This window comes from Lissotriton vulgaris, chromosome 10 (genome assembly GCF_964263255.1).
Source record: "Lissotriton vulgaris chromosome 10, aLisVul1.2, whole genome shotgun sequence".
NCBI classification, from domain to species: domain Eukaryota; kingdom Metazoa; phylum Chordata; class Amphibia; order Caudata; family Salamandridae; genus Lissotriton; species Lissotriton vulgaris.
Genome location: NC_141698.1, coordinates 709,164,182 through 709,177,998, shown reverse-complemented (window position 1 = coordinate 709,177,998; position 13,817 = coordinate 709,164,182).

Below are 13,817 nucleotides of genomic sequence, written 5' to 3'. Positions count from 1 at the left end.
ATGGGTCTCGTGCTTACTCCACACTGGAGTCAAGCTATCCTGGCTGATGAAGCCTGATAGCCAGAAACTGGTCCTAGGATGCTTGATTCCGGTCCAGGGAAGACATGGCTTGGCAGTTCGGTCTGGATTGTTCCCATGAAGCACAGGGTCAAGACTGATTTGCATATGGACATGTCTGAATTGGGGTGGCTTGGTGAGCAAAATAACGATGGATTAAACCCAGATCTGTGACTGGGGGTGAATGTTTTTCCATTGGGCAACATTCCATCCATCATCTTGTGTGTTTTGCTGTTCACCCTATGTGGGGAGGGTATGCCTAGACGTGGGTCCCGTGCTCACTATGCCACTGGAGTCAAGCTATCCTGGCTGATGAATGCTGATTGCTTGATTCCGGTCCTAGGAAAACATGGCTTGGCAGTTCGGTCTGGACGGTTACCATGAGGCACAGGGTCAAGACTGATTTGCATATGGCCATGTCTGAACTGGAGTGGCTTGTTGAGCAAAATAACGATCAATTAAACCCAGATCTGTGACTGGGGGTGAATGTTCTGCCATTGTGCAACATTCCGTCCATCTTCTTGTCTGTTTTGCTGTTCCCCCTATGTGGGAAAGGTATTCCCAGACGTGGGTCCCGTGCTCACTACGCCACTGGAGTCAAGCTATCTTGGCCGATGAAGGCTGATAGCCAGAAACCGGTCCTAGGATGCTTGATTCCGGTCCAGGGAAGACATGGCTTGGCAGTTCGGTCTGGACTGTTCCCATGAGGCACAGGGTCAAGACTGATTTGCCTATGGCCATGTCTGAACTGGGGTGGCTTGGTGAGCAAAATAACAATGGATTAAACCCAGATCTGTGACTGGGGGTGAATCTTTTGCCATCGTGCAACATTTCATCGATCATCTTGTGTGTTTTGCTGTTTACCCTATGTCGGAAGGGTATGCCCAGACGTGGGTGCCGTGCTCACTACGCCACTGGAGTCAAGCTATCCTGGCTGATGAAGGCTGATAGCCAGAAACCGGTCCTAGGATACTTGATTCTGGGCCAGGGAAGACATGGCTTGGCAGTTTGGTCTGGACTATTCCCATGAGGCATAGGGTCAAGACTGATTTGCATATGGCCATTTTTGAACTGGGGTGGCTTGGTGAGCAAAATAACAATGGATTAAACCCAGATCTTTGACTGGGGGTGAATGTTTTGCCATTGTGCAACAATCCGTCCATCATCTTGTGTGTTTTGCTTAACTATGTCAATGACATATCAGTTACTACATTCTACAAAGAGGTACTATTGTCCAAATATAAAACAAATAAACCTTAAGTCTAATGCATAAAAAGTAGACAAGCAAGGCATGGCTTAAGAACTGCATCAAAGATACATATTTAAAATGGAGAAATTGCATAAGTAGTAATGTTTGACTTAACCTTGTAGATATAACACAATGTCAAATATTCAAGATAACAGATATAGAAAGAAGAATTTATTTTCCAGAACAAGTAAATGCAATCCTCAATAGAAAAGGGACAGGAGGGTCAGAGTGAATGTTTAGGGTATCAAGTGGTGTTAACTTATCCTCTGCTTAGTTAAGGTAAACCTGCAAGCTGGAGGCATGGATGCAGAACCTTGCTTGGGGTGTGAGCAGCAATCAGTCTGAGTTAAGTCCAGCTGAGTTTCACCTCCTTCTTCCAGCTCCCCTCTCCTTCAGACATATCTCAGCACTAGTGTCACTTTGTGAGACTGGAACCTGTCTGGTGGTTAGGTCGAACTATCATTGCTCTTGCTGAATTAGGATGACAAGCTTAATGCTCATATTAGTTTAAGCAACCATCAGCTTAATATTTTCAGATAATGCCTATGGACCAAGCCTTGGACCACCCCTTTCAGCCCATAGGAAAGTACACAAAATTCAGAGTACAGCTTTGAGACAGCCTTTCAACCTATCACTCACATCAAACCAGGCGTCATATATTTGCACTCACTGCCAGTAGCTCAACTCATCACTTTCAACGAAGTATACATTGCATCAAGCAATCTATTCTGTTAGACCTTCTCCCTTCAACTCAAGATATGCACTTCATATCACTGTTTGAATTGAACTCTTGATTTCTGTGTATTGGATCCTGTTTAAACTTCTGTTTTTCTACCTGTGACTGTTTGAAAATATGTCCTAGTTTTCCCTGTACTGTACTTAGATGTTCAGGGACAATCCCTCAGCCCATTCCCCTCTCCTTTTGAGTTTTTTTTAATTAATAAGGCAAAAACACCCTCAGAGTCTAAGCAGAGTGTGTTATGAGACTGCTAAATCGGCTTTAATGTTTAAAACTGTGTTTGGGAAAGTGTGTATAACCCCCATTTTTGGCTAGAAAAAGGGATTTGTTGACGTGCAGAAAGTAGCATTTAAGTGGCTTAAATTTGGGCCTACCTGCAGGGTAAACCTTTTTCAACCCGGTGGGAATTCAGCCGGTTTGTATCCAATGAGATTCTGTACTTCTGGAGCAGCTCACTGCCCCCTGGCCATCAACCTATGCTTGAGGTCTCACGCTCCTTATATAAGTTTGCCATTGGACGTTACATCTGTGCTCTGTTTTGCTGCTTTATCTGGGGCTTCTATTGGGAACAGGGTTAGGTTTCTGACTGGCTGATAGGTCTGGGGTTCTGACTGATTCCTGGGGTAGTTATTTTATTGGATGTAGGGCTTATGGTTTTGATTGGTGTAAAGGTCCAAGGTTTCGATTGAGTCCTAGGGCCAGGATTTCTATTAGGCCTAGGGCATAGGGCTTGCTCTCTGATTGGCGGCTAGAACTAGGGTTGTGATTGGTTGTACGGGCCCGGTCTCATATTGGTCCTAGGGCTTAGGGCTAGTGTTGTGACTGGTGAGAGTTAGGGCTAGGGTTACTATCGGCCACAGGGGTGACCTGATCACTACGGCTATTTAAGCTTAGGGCTCAGGGTATCTCAGCCTGGTCATGGAGGCTAATTGCGGAGAGGACAAAGACAGTTGTCTGTTTGAGCCTGTTCAGTACTGGTTGGGCATAGGGCCAAAGATTCTGCACTGTTTTCCAGTCACCAGCATCCACCCTAACCCAACCACATCCACAAACATATTATCACACTCACAGCAAATGCACTCCACTCATTTACTGAAAAAAAACCCTAACCAGTTTTCATTATCACAACAATGACCATAAAACACCGCAAACCACAATTATGCACCCTTATACCCAAACTAGCATGCAATGACACCTTCACTCATGCACAAAACACCACTCTATCCTATACCACTAACAAATCCACACATCGCCAACACAACTCGCATCCATACTATAAGTAACTATATCCCAGCCAGACAAATACTCCCTGCTTATACAAAGCACCAGCTCTACCTTCTACTCCTAACAGAACCCTTTCTGTCACCAACAAACCTATACTAAGTATTCCATCATTTCATCCATTAACACGCTCCTCCTGTTTTTACAAAAAAAACACAACCACACAATCCTTATATTCCACTCTACTACACATATTAACTCTTCTAGCAATCAAATATAACACACGCACTCTTATTTCTTTTTGATCCCCTCTCACACACCACATACACTCTTTTCCCAAAAAATCACAACCGCTTTTACCTTTCAGCTTCCACTCACCAACAATACTTTACATACAAATTATTCTCAGAAAACAATTACATCATCATCTCCTCTCCCTACTCCTCAAAATCAAAGCATAAAACGCACACCAGCACAACAAAATCTCACATACACACCAATTCATAATACATTCCATCACAAACTACAAACATATCCCCACTCTTACCCTCCTGACTACACAAATAATACACATCTTAAACCAACTATACTCCCAAACTTTCTTTTTTCCTCTATACCTAACACATATACAGCAACTCTCTTTCAACCACCTCTCATCCACAGGACAATTAAGAACCTTACAACATGACCCACATGCTGTACCGCCACACCTATCTCAAACAGCTACTATCCTAAACAAACTGAAACCAAAAAAAAAAAACATTCCATTCTTTACAACTCCGCATCTCCAGGTCTACTGCACAACAAGGCTACTCTACAAAAACAACAAAGCTCACCAACTCACTCTCAACCACCATCTCCACAACCTATACACGTAGACCGATCAAAATGCCTTCTTATCTTGCTAGATGAGGAATAAAATATAGAAAAGCTACACTATTGCTGTCCTCATACAGCGAATGCCAGCACTAAGAACACACCTGCTACAAGGCCACAAAATACTGCTCACTCTTCTACAAAACAAAGTAACACCATCACCAAAACATATTCTTTAAACTGCCCTCTAATAAATTCTCGATCACTCTCTAAAAACAACTCTTCATAAATGAAGCATGGTTGGGAGATGACATGGCTCCGGTGTTGCATGAAGCCATTCCTTTATCGCTCAAACTACCACGCAAAATCATATGGAGAAAAGAGGAGGTGGCCCAGCTGTTGTATTCAAGCAAACATTAAATATCACTAAAGCAGACAATATCTTCATACTAGGTTGTGAGGCCCTCTTTACCAGATGCAACCCTACACCATCTTCCTCCTGCAACTTCCTTCTCCTTTACATACTTCCAACTAGCAATGCAACATTTTCAGGCACACTTCTAGACATAGTTACACAGCTGATACCACTACGCTTCAACTGATTCACTCTTGTTGATCTAAACATTTAGTTTGACAAACCCAGTATGCCCTAACTGAAAATTATCATCACTGGTCAAGACACACTGAACCTACATCAGATCATCCACAAGAGGCTGAACACATCCTAGATATCATTTTAAAAATACAGAACTAATTACCTTTTATACTATTACTCCAGTCGCATGGTCAGACAACCATTGGCTTGTTTTCCAACATAAAACAACACAAAGCAACACACCTAACACCACCTTACATGCACTCTTGCCGAAAAAATTAGATACCGCCGGGATCTCCATGCTACCGGTCCGCGTTTTTGAATACAAATCACGAAATAAAGACGCCGGGAACCGTTTGCAGCCGGTTTACTTCGTTTGACATTGAAGCAGACACAAAGACGCCGGGAACCTTTAGCAGCCGGTTTATTTAAACTGACTACAATGCAGTAAAGACGCTAACATCCGTGACGCCACTACCAATCTATTGAACCGTGACCGTTATACTGCTGGTTTTTCATAAAGATGAACAAAATTTCCCATTAAGGACGTTCTTTTCAACCAGCACCGTCTGGCGTCTCATGGAAAATATCATTACAAAGTCGTTTTTTACTTGGAATTTTAATCAGCTGACTCCATCTGTATAAAGGCATAATCCCTCTGTACACCAATATATGACGTTAACCGTTATTTCTAGTCCATCTAGAAATACGATGGTACAGTCCTGAGGAAGACACACCTGTGTCGAAACGCGTAGACAGGAAACCATCTTTTAATTGTATTGTAAATGTATTTGATAAATGTCTGAACTTATGCATATGCTATAATGCTGAAACACTTTATCATGCATGTATATTAATGTACCAACATTTTTATCATTGAATAATGTTTTATAATAATAATTAAAATGTATCCAAGGTGCAAAAACTTGTTTTGATCACTTTTTATTTTTGTTTGGCAAATGCCATTGTTTATGTGCTAGTGTTTATTAGAGATTTGCCTGGGTATTATATTCACACAAACCACCTTACATGCATACACCAATAGACTGGGGAAAAAAATCGATTTTGAACACTTAGAAACACAACTAACATCCAATACAGATCTAGGCACGATTAATGCAGTTAAAAAATAATATGTGTGGCTACAGGAAGCTTTTGATATCCTAATACCACTAAGAACATCAAAACAGTCTGCGTGGGTGTCAAACTCCGCTGGCAGAGTTTGCAGAGTTTTACTAACCACGCTCCGCTTGGAGCACGTAGTTCAACAGAAATTCTGCAATCTGCCACGTGGTGCAGTTTACCGGTGCCCACCCCAATTTTAAAGCAACTTGGGTGTACTTTAATGCTGTGTCATAAGCAACACAACACTGCGTCCCCCAGTGCCTGCACTCCTCCCGGATGGAACCTTGGCACTCGTGTAGTAGTTTTTTTCTCTATGTCTATCGACATGGTTACTATGCATGAAAGTGACAGTCCTGAATTCCAACTTCCTGTTTGAGCAGCTCGCTGAGTTGTCCTTCCTTGGTGACCAAGAAGGAGCAGTAGTTCCAGGGGACCGTCGGCCGATGCTTGAGGTGCATGAAGCTCCTCGGTAATCAATGGAGGCTGAGCCAGGGAGAAGCCGCTCTTGACTAGATACAGATGCTTGCTTACCTCGCTTGGCCTGGGGGCAAGATGCTCATGGGTGTGCTCCTGTGAAATACTTTAATAATGATGCCAGGGTCTGCTGGAAGAACCTGCATTAAACATTAGCCTCTGCCGAGAATGACACTGCACTTCAGAGATTACGTTCTGCGGGGCCACGTGAACAATGATGCTGTGCTCCGCATTCCTTTAAAAAGAGCTCGCCCTGTCTCAGAACACACTAAGCCATGTGACCAATGAAGAGTCCTTTAACTGATGGGCGCGCATCACAACATTTTTATTTCACACAAATTGTTTAAAAGCTTGCACATTGCAGATCCAAGTGCGCACTGACCCCCTTGAAACATCTGCATTACCTTTTTTTTTGGGGGGGGGGGTGCACCGCAGAATTATTGTTCCTCTATACCACAACATCTCATCCTAACTCCTGTCAGTCTCTGTAGAACATTGACAGGCATTGGCTTCACTCCACAAGGCATTCGTTGAAGGTCGCCCTATCTTCCCTCGAAGGTTCACCTCTCTCCTGTCAGCCATGCAGCGATGCCTGTGAACACAAGGCACTACTGGCTCACATCAACCATGAGTGACAAGAGCACAGCTACTAACTGTTGACTACTCTAATATGTGAACAATTTCACACCAACTTATCACCTTTGTAAAGGCAAAGGGACAACACCAAGCATTCTGTCCTTAGATGGAAAAGGGGGTATGAAGTGGAGCAGCAGCGTCAGTCACCAACTGCCCACCCCACCAGTCAAAGGTCTCCACAGTGATTGCATACGTGAGGCCACCTTCAATAAAATTCAGTAAATCACATCAGAACGCACGCCAATCAACTCACCGAGCTATCTCGTCCTTTGTGTGTCTGCGAACAACGCAAGCACAAGTGATTTCCAAGAGGCAGCAACACAATCAATAATGCCTTTGTATGTTAAATATAGAAGGATTAGATAGCAAGCTCTTAACCACGCTTGCTGTAAAGAGACAGTTGAAACAAGAATCAAATGCAGCACTTAGTGGATTAGGTATTAATATTGGTAACGCTGAAGGAGGGTACCTTTCATAGGAAAGAGTGTGGCATTTACCAACCAAACATTTATTGCCGGACACACAGTCAGCCAATAAGGATGTAAATCAGAAGCACCTCAGTATCAATAAAGTACATTTATACTAAAGCTTATTTGTACTGAGGGCAACTGGAATTGTGAGATTCCCTTCACTGAAGAAAGTTTTATGTGTGTTGTAATAATAGCACAATGATTTTTTCAGCAAACACTTTAATAAGAGGCTGACTTCAGAGAAGTGTTTAATCCCTCTTACTCTGCCCACTAGCAGAACTCTGTGGAATTTCACTGAGTTTTTCTGTAACTCTGCAGAATTCTGCATAGTGAAAGCCCGAGAACTCTGCCCAAGCCTACAAAACATGACAAAAGAAAACAGACACCTTGGAGAAATTCAGAGATAAAGCTGTTAAAACAGCAAATTAGAAAGCTGTAATACACCTGGCTCAAAATAAACACAAATCAAGACAAACTTCACCCACAGAAAATTAAAAGATCATACAATTCAGCAATCAAAAAAGCTAAAAGAAGATACTATTCAGACAGAATTCAAAATGCTAAATGTGTAAATAAAGAACTTTATAACATTTTCACAGAATTTCATAAACTAAATTGCCTAAAAGGAACTCCTTCCATTACTCAATAATTCACAAACTGGCAAATCAGTACACAACCAAGTCAGACACATTGGACTCCTATTTAAAAAAAGAAAAGCACCAGCACCGACCCTTTTAATAAAAAAAAAACCCTCCAAGAGAAGGCTAATCAAGCTTCTGCATTCCTACCAACAAATATCAGACAATTAATTTATGGATCTGGTCAGAGCAAGCAGGCCTGCCGACAGTCCTTCTGGCCCATGTCCACCACAAACCTTCAAGACAATTCTTCTAACTACCTCTGCTGCCACACCAACAAGAATAATCATCATTAGTTCCTTAACTACGGGAATATTTCCAGAAGGGTTAAAAAAAGTCATACATACGCTCATTACTAAATAAAACAAACATGGACTTGTTTAACCCCGACAAGTACAGACCAAGTACAAGTGAACTTTTCTTGGGCAATCTGATAGAAAGAGCAGCATTCACAGAGATGTCACAATTCACTGAAGATAATTCCATACTTTCAGACTTCCAAACTGGATTCCATCCAGGAAGAGGCACAGAATCTGCCCTCATGGTCATCTGACCTTAAGAACACAATTGACTGGAATAGGATTGCTGCACTACTTTTCTCAGACCTCTCACCTGCCTTTGACACAATTGTCCATGACTCTCTAATACAAAGACTCTATGAAGCTGGCATAGAGGGGACTGTTCCCAACTGGATCATATCCTACCTTCAAAGCAGAAAAATGTCATCCTCAACCCCCTTTCTCATCCAAACCATACTTCACAAAAGCAGGGGTCTCTCAAGGCTCTATCATCTCACCCATGCTTTTTACCATCTACATGAAGTCATTACCTGCACTGATCAATCAATTTTACCTCACATGTTATACCTATGCAGACCGCACACAAATACTCCTTAACCTGGAACGCCTCAAAGACATTGGAAACTTTTCAGTTGCCTCAGAGCTATTGATCAGTAGATGACATGGAGCCATCTCAAATTGAAAGATTCCAAAACAGAAATACTCACATGTGGCGATTGGAGAAATTAGGACCCACTCGCTGCCTGGCCTGATGATCTGAGAGCACAGCCTAAAGTATCTAAGAAACTAAGAAACTTCAGAATTACCATGGGCTTCAAGCAATCAATGAGTGCTCAAGTCAACAAACTAACAAGATTAAGTTTCATTACTGTAAAAACTGTACAACGCATCTTCCCCCACCTGGGATTTCCACACAAGGTCCAGGATACTATCTCTCTTATACTGTCTAAACTCGATTATGTCAATAGCCTCTACCACGGATCATCTTTAACAACTACGAAAAGACCACAATAGATTCAGAACTCTGGTGCCAGACTACTCCCACGTGTAAAGCCACAAGCCCACATCTCCCCTCATTGAAAGCCCTACATTGGTTACCAGTTTACAGAAGATCCACATTCAAGCTACTTTGCATCACCCACAGAGCGATACATGGAACAGGGCAACTCTTCATCAAGAATAAAATCAACAATTACATTCAACAAAAAAAACCTCTGCTCTAGATTGGCACCTCACCTCAAAAATCTACCATACAAGAATAAAACCATAGGTGGCACATCCTTCTCTGTTCAAGCGGCCAAACCATGGAACTCTTTACCCCCCAAATATAAGAACTTGGGATAACTATCTTATCTTCAGAAGAGTACTCAAAAGTTGGCTCTTCCACAGATAACCGCTATTCTCAAACATAAATGTACAGCAAATCCCTGTGTATTTAGCCATTTATTTGGATAAAATGTATTTATCTATAAATGCGTATTCCATTGTAAAATGTGTATGATATTTATGTTTATAAATATGTAGATATTCCTTAGGTCTGCTTATAAATGTACATATTATGTATGGTTATATTATTCTATGTTTAACTTGTATATAGGTCCCTGCATAAATAAGTACATGTTTATCATAACTATTCATGTACAATAGTTTCACTAAAAGGAAAAAAATAGAAAAATAAATAAATTTGATTAAAGTAGAGCAACACTTGAAAATCTGAGTTTATTAAATCTAACTTAAATGTAAATATTTCACCTTCCTTATTGATATATACCTTCCATGTACTTATATATCTTTATATTTATTGCTTTACCCCAAATTCAGCATCTCCAATGCACTACACTATATCTCACGCTACACCTCTTTCAATATATCCTCTACCTCCTCTCTCTACTACAATGATCCCCAAAATAACAATTTCTAGACTTTTACCTCCTCTAATGCTCCTTGCATCATCTCAAACCATTTTACTATTCATATCTCCCAAATAAGCCTATCTAAACCCTTTCCTCATGCCTCCCTTCTAGGATCATCCAATACCTTATCTTTCTCCCTAAACCACTTCTAGAGACTCTTACCCCCTCCATCTCTTTTTTACTCATCCCAAACCTCCTCCTACTGCTATAATTTTCAAACAATCACTTCCTAGACACTTCCCTCTTCCATCTCTCCACTATCCTTCTCAATCCAACTAACAGACTTATATGTCCACCACTGAAATTATTTTCATATTTCCCGATACTAATCCACGAGTAATCCTCTTTGGGTTCCAGAGTAGTGTGCTACTAGACGAAAAGTGCTCTGACTCCTCGTCAGCTGTAGTAAGCACTATATAAATGCAATTACAATTACAATAACCCTAGGTATCCATCTAAAGTTTAAATCTGAATGTGTGAGGAGTGCTACCAAGCATTTGTGAATGTCTCTTTAGAGCTGCTGGGGAGATTTCCTCCTGGGATTTTGTAGGAAATACAAATCTTCCGGAACTATTTCTACTGCCTTAATTTCATTGAAGAATCATGCAAGATTGCAAAAGGCGCCTCAACCCAAATCTTCAGAAGACGTTCAGGGTTGATTAACATCATCAAGTTCGGTATTACACCGTTACATCGCAACTTTTACAACGCACTTCTATTACAACGCAACTTTTACAACGCTGGATCCATTATATCGCATGCCTTTACAACGCATGACATTACATAGCAGATGCTATTACAACGCATGTTATTACACCGTAAGTATAGGTAAGTATATAATTTTTATTTTATTTTATTTAATATTATTTAATTAATTTAATTTTTAATAATAATAAATACATATATTGATTTATGTTTTTTTATTTTATAAATTAAATATATTAATTTAAGTAATTTTAAAAAATAAGTATGAGTATAGGAGTATATGTTTTGGGGTACTGTGGTATATGTTTTGGGGTACAGGGTAATTTTAGGTTTTAGGGCTGGGTTTGGGTTTTGGGGTACAGGGGTATTTTTAGGTTTTAGGGCTGGGTTTGGGTTTTGAGGCACAGGGGTATTTTTAGGTTTTAGGGCTGGGTTTGGGTTTTGGGGTACAGGGGTATTTTTAGGTTTTAGGGCTGAATTTGCGTTTTTGGGTACAGGGGTATTTTTAGGTTTTAGGGCTGGGTTTTGGTTTTGGGGTACAGGTGTATTTTTAGGTTTTAGGGCTGGGTTTGGGTTTTGGGGTACAGGGTATTTTTAGGTTTTAGGGCTGGGTTTGGGTTTTGGGGTACAGGGGTATTTTTAGGTTTTAGGGCTGGGTTTGGGTTTTGGGGTACAAGGGTATTTTTAGGTTTTAAGGCTGGGTTTGGGCTTTGGGGTACAGGGGTAATTTTAGGTTTTAGGGCTGGGTTTGGGTTTTGGGGTAGAGGGGTATTTTTAGGTTTTAGGGCTGGGTTTGGGTTTTGAGGTACAGGGGTATTTTTAGGTTTTAGGGCTGGGTTTGGGTTTTGGGGTACAGGGGTATTTTTAGGTTTTAGGGCTTGGTTTGGGTTTTGAGGTACAGGGGTATTTTTAGGTTTTAGGGCTGGGTTTGGGTTTTGAGGTACAGGGGTATTTTTAGGGTTCAGGGCTGGGTTTGGGTTTTGGGGTACAGGGGTATTTTTAGGGTTCATGGCTGGGTTTGGGTTTTGGGGTACAGGGGTATTTTTAGGGTTCAGGGCTGGGTTTGGGTTTTGGGGTACAGGGGATTTTTTAGGGTTCAGTTTTTAAATAAATAATTTAAAAAAATATTTTTGATTAATTTTATTTATTATTATAGTTCTTTAATAATAATAATAATAGTTCTTCTAAAAATAAACTAGTTTTTAAAATATATATAAGAACAAATTAATTATTTTTAAATAATTTAATTTATTTAATTAATTATATGTAATTAAATTTCATTTTTTAGTAAAATAATATACTTACCTATACTTACGTTGTAATGGCATGCGTTGTAATAGCATCTGCTATGTAATGTCTTGCGTTGTAATGGTATGCGTTGTAAATGTTGCTGCGTTGTAAAAATTGCGATGTAACGGTCTGTGTTGTAAAATTATGCGTTGTAACATCATACATCCTCAAGTTCATAATTATAACATTGTTAAGCACCACACTGACGCTGGTATTGGGGTACGAACAATGCTTTATTACCCGGAGCCCCGGGAACCGCTTCTGCCTACTTTCGCGGTCGGCGCCAATGATCAAAGATGGCCGCCTTCCGCTTCCCGTCCCGGCACTTCCTTTTCCGGGGATGGAACACTAGACCGCCACCACATATCTCCCCCCTTTATGCAGTAACCAAAACATTAAGATTCTAGTCCTTACTTCCAGTTCATGTCAAAGTCCTTGAACTTCTCTGGTACCTTTACAGCTCTCCCAGCTCTGGTCTTCGTCACTCCAACTCCTCCATCACCTTCCTGTTCCATTCTGTCAATCCTCCTTCCTGCACCTTCCCTTCCACTGTTCATCACGTCCTCACTCCGCTCTTCTTTGCACCAGCCCCTCGCTTCTACGTCCGCTCCTTCTTCTTCGTTCCTTTCTTCCACTTGCTGCTTGCCTTCTTCTACTTCCTCATTTCGCCTTCCACTACCTTCTTCTTCTACTCCATCTTCTACATACTCTGCTCTTTCCTCTGTCTCTTCTCCCCACTTCAGGATATTGCTGCATTTTGCCATTCTATCCTGTGACCACACCTTCCCATCCCTGAGTAGGGCCGACCTGGCGTAAGGCTCCAGCACTTGTAGGGGTGGCGAGAATTTGTTTTCCCCTTTTCTTTTTAGGATGGCCAACTTCACTCTTACCCAGTCGCCCTTCTCCAGTTCCACTCCTTGAACGTTGTGTCTCTTGTTAAAGTGTTCGGTGTACACCTCCTGTGCTTTCGCCATATTCCTCCTGACCACAGCTGGTGACCATTTACTCTGCACCACTAATTTTCTCCACGCTGTGTTGTCCTTAGTGAAAGCTTCTCTCCCTCTCAACACCTTAAATGGACTGTAACCCATGCTCCCCGGGGTAATCCGATAGGCCCAGATCATCTTCACTAATTCCTTCTCCCAGTCCAGTCCGTCATTAATGGCCGCTTGAATGGTGCCCATAATCACTCGATTAAAGCGCTCCACCTGACCGTTTCCCGAGGGATGATAGATGGGCGTATGTTTAACTTCTATCCCATTCCTGGATGTAAAAGCCTCCCACTTCGCCGAAGTGAACTGCGGCCCATTGTCACACGTGATGATTTTTGGGATTCCTTCCCTGACAAAGATGGCACGTAAGAAATTCACCACTGTTTCCGTATCCACTTTCTCCTTCACTTCCACCTCCGGTCATTTGGAATATTTGTCGATGAGGACAAGAGCATACTTCTGTATTCCTACCTTGTTGAGGATGGGGCCCATAATGCCGACTGATACCATTTCCCATGGTCCATCGGGCACCGGGAATTTTCCCAAGGGTGGTCTTAACATGCTCTGGGACTTGTCTGCTTTGGCGCATGATTCACAT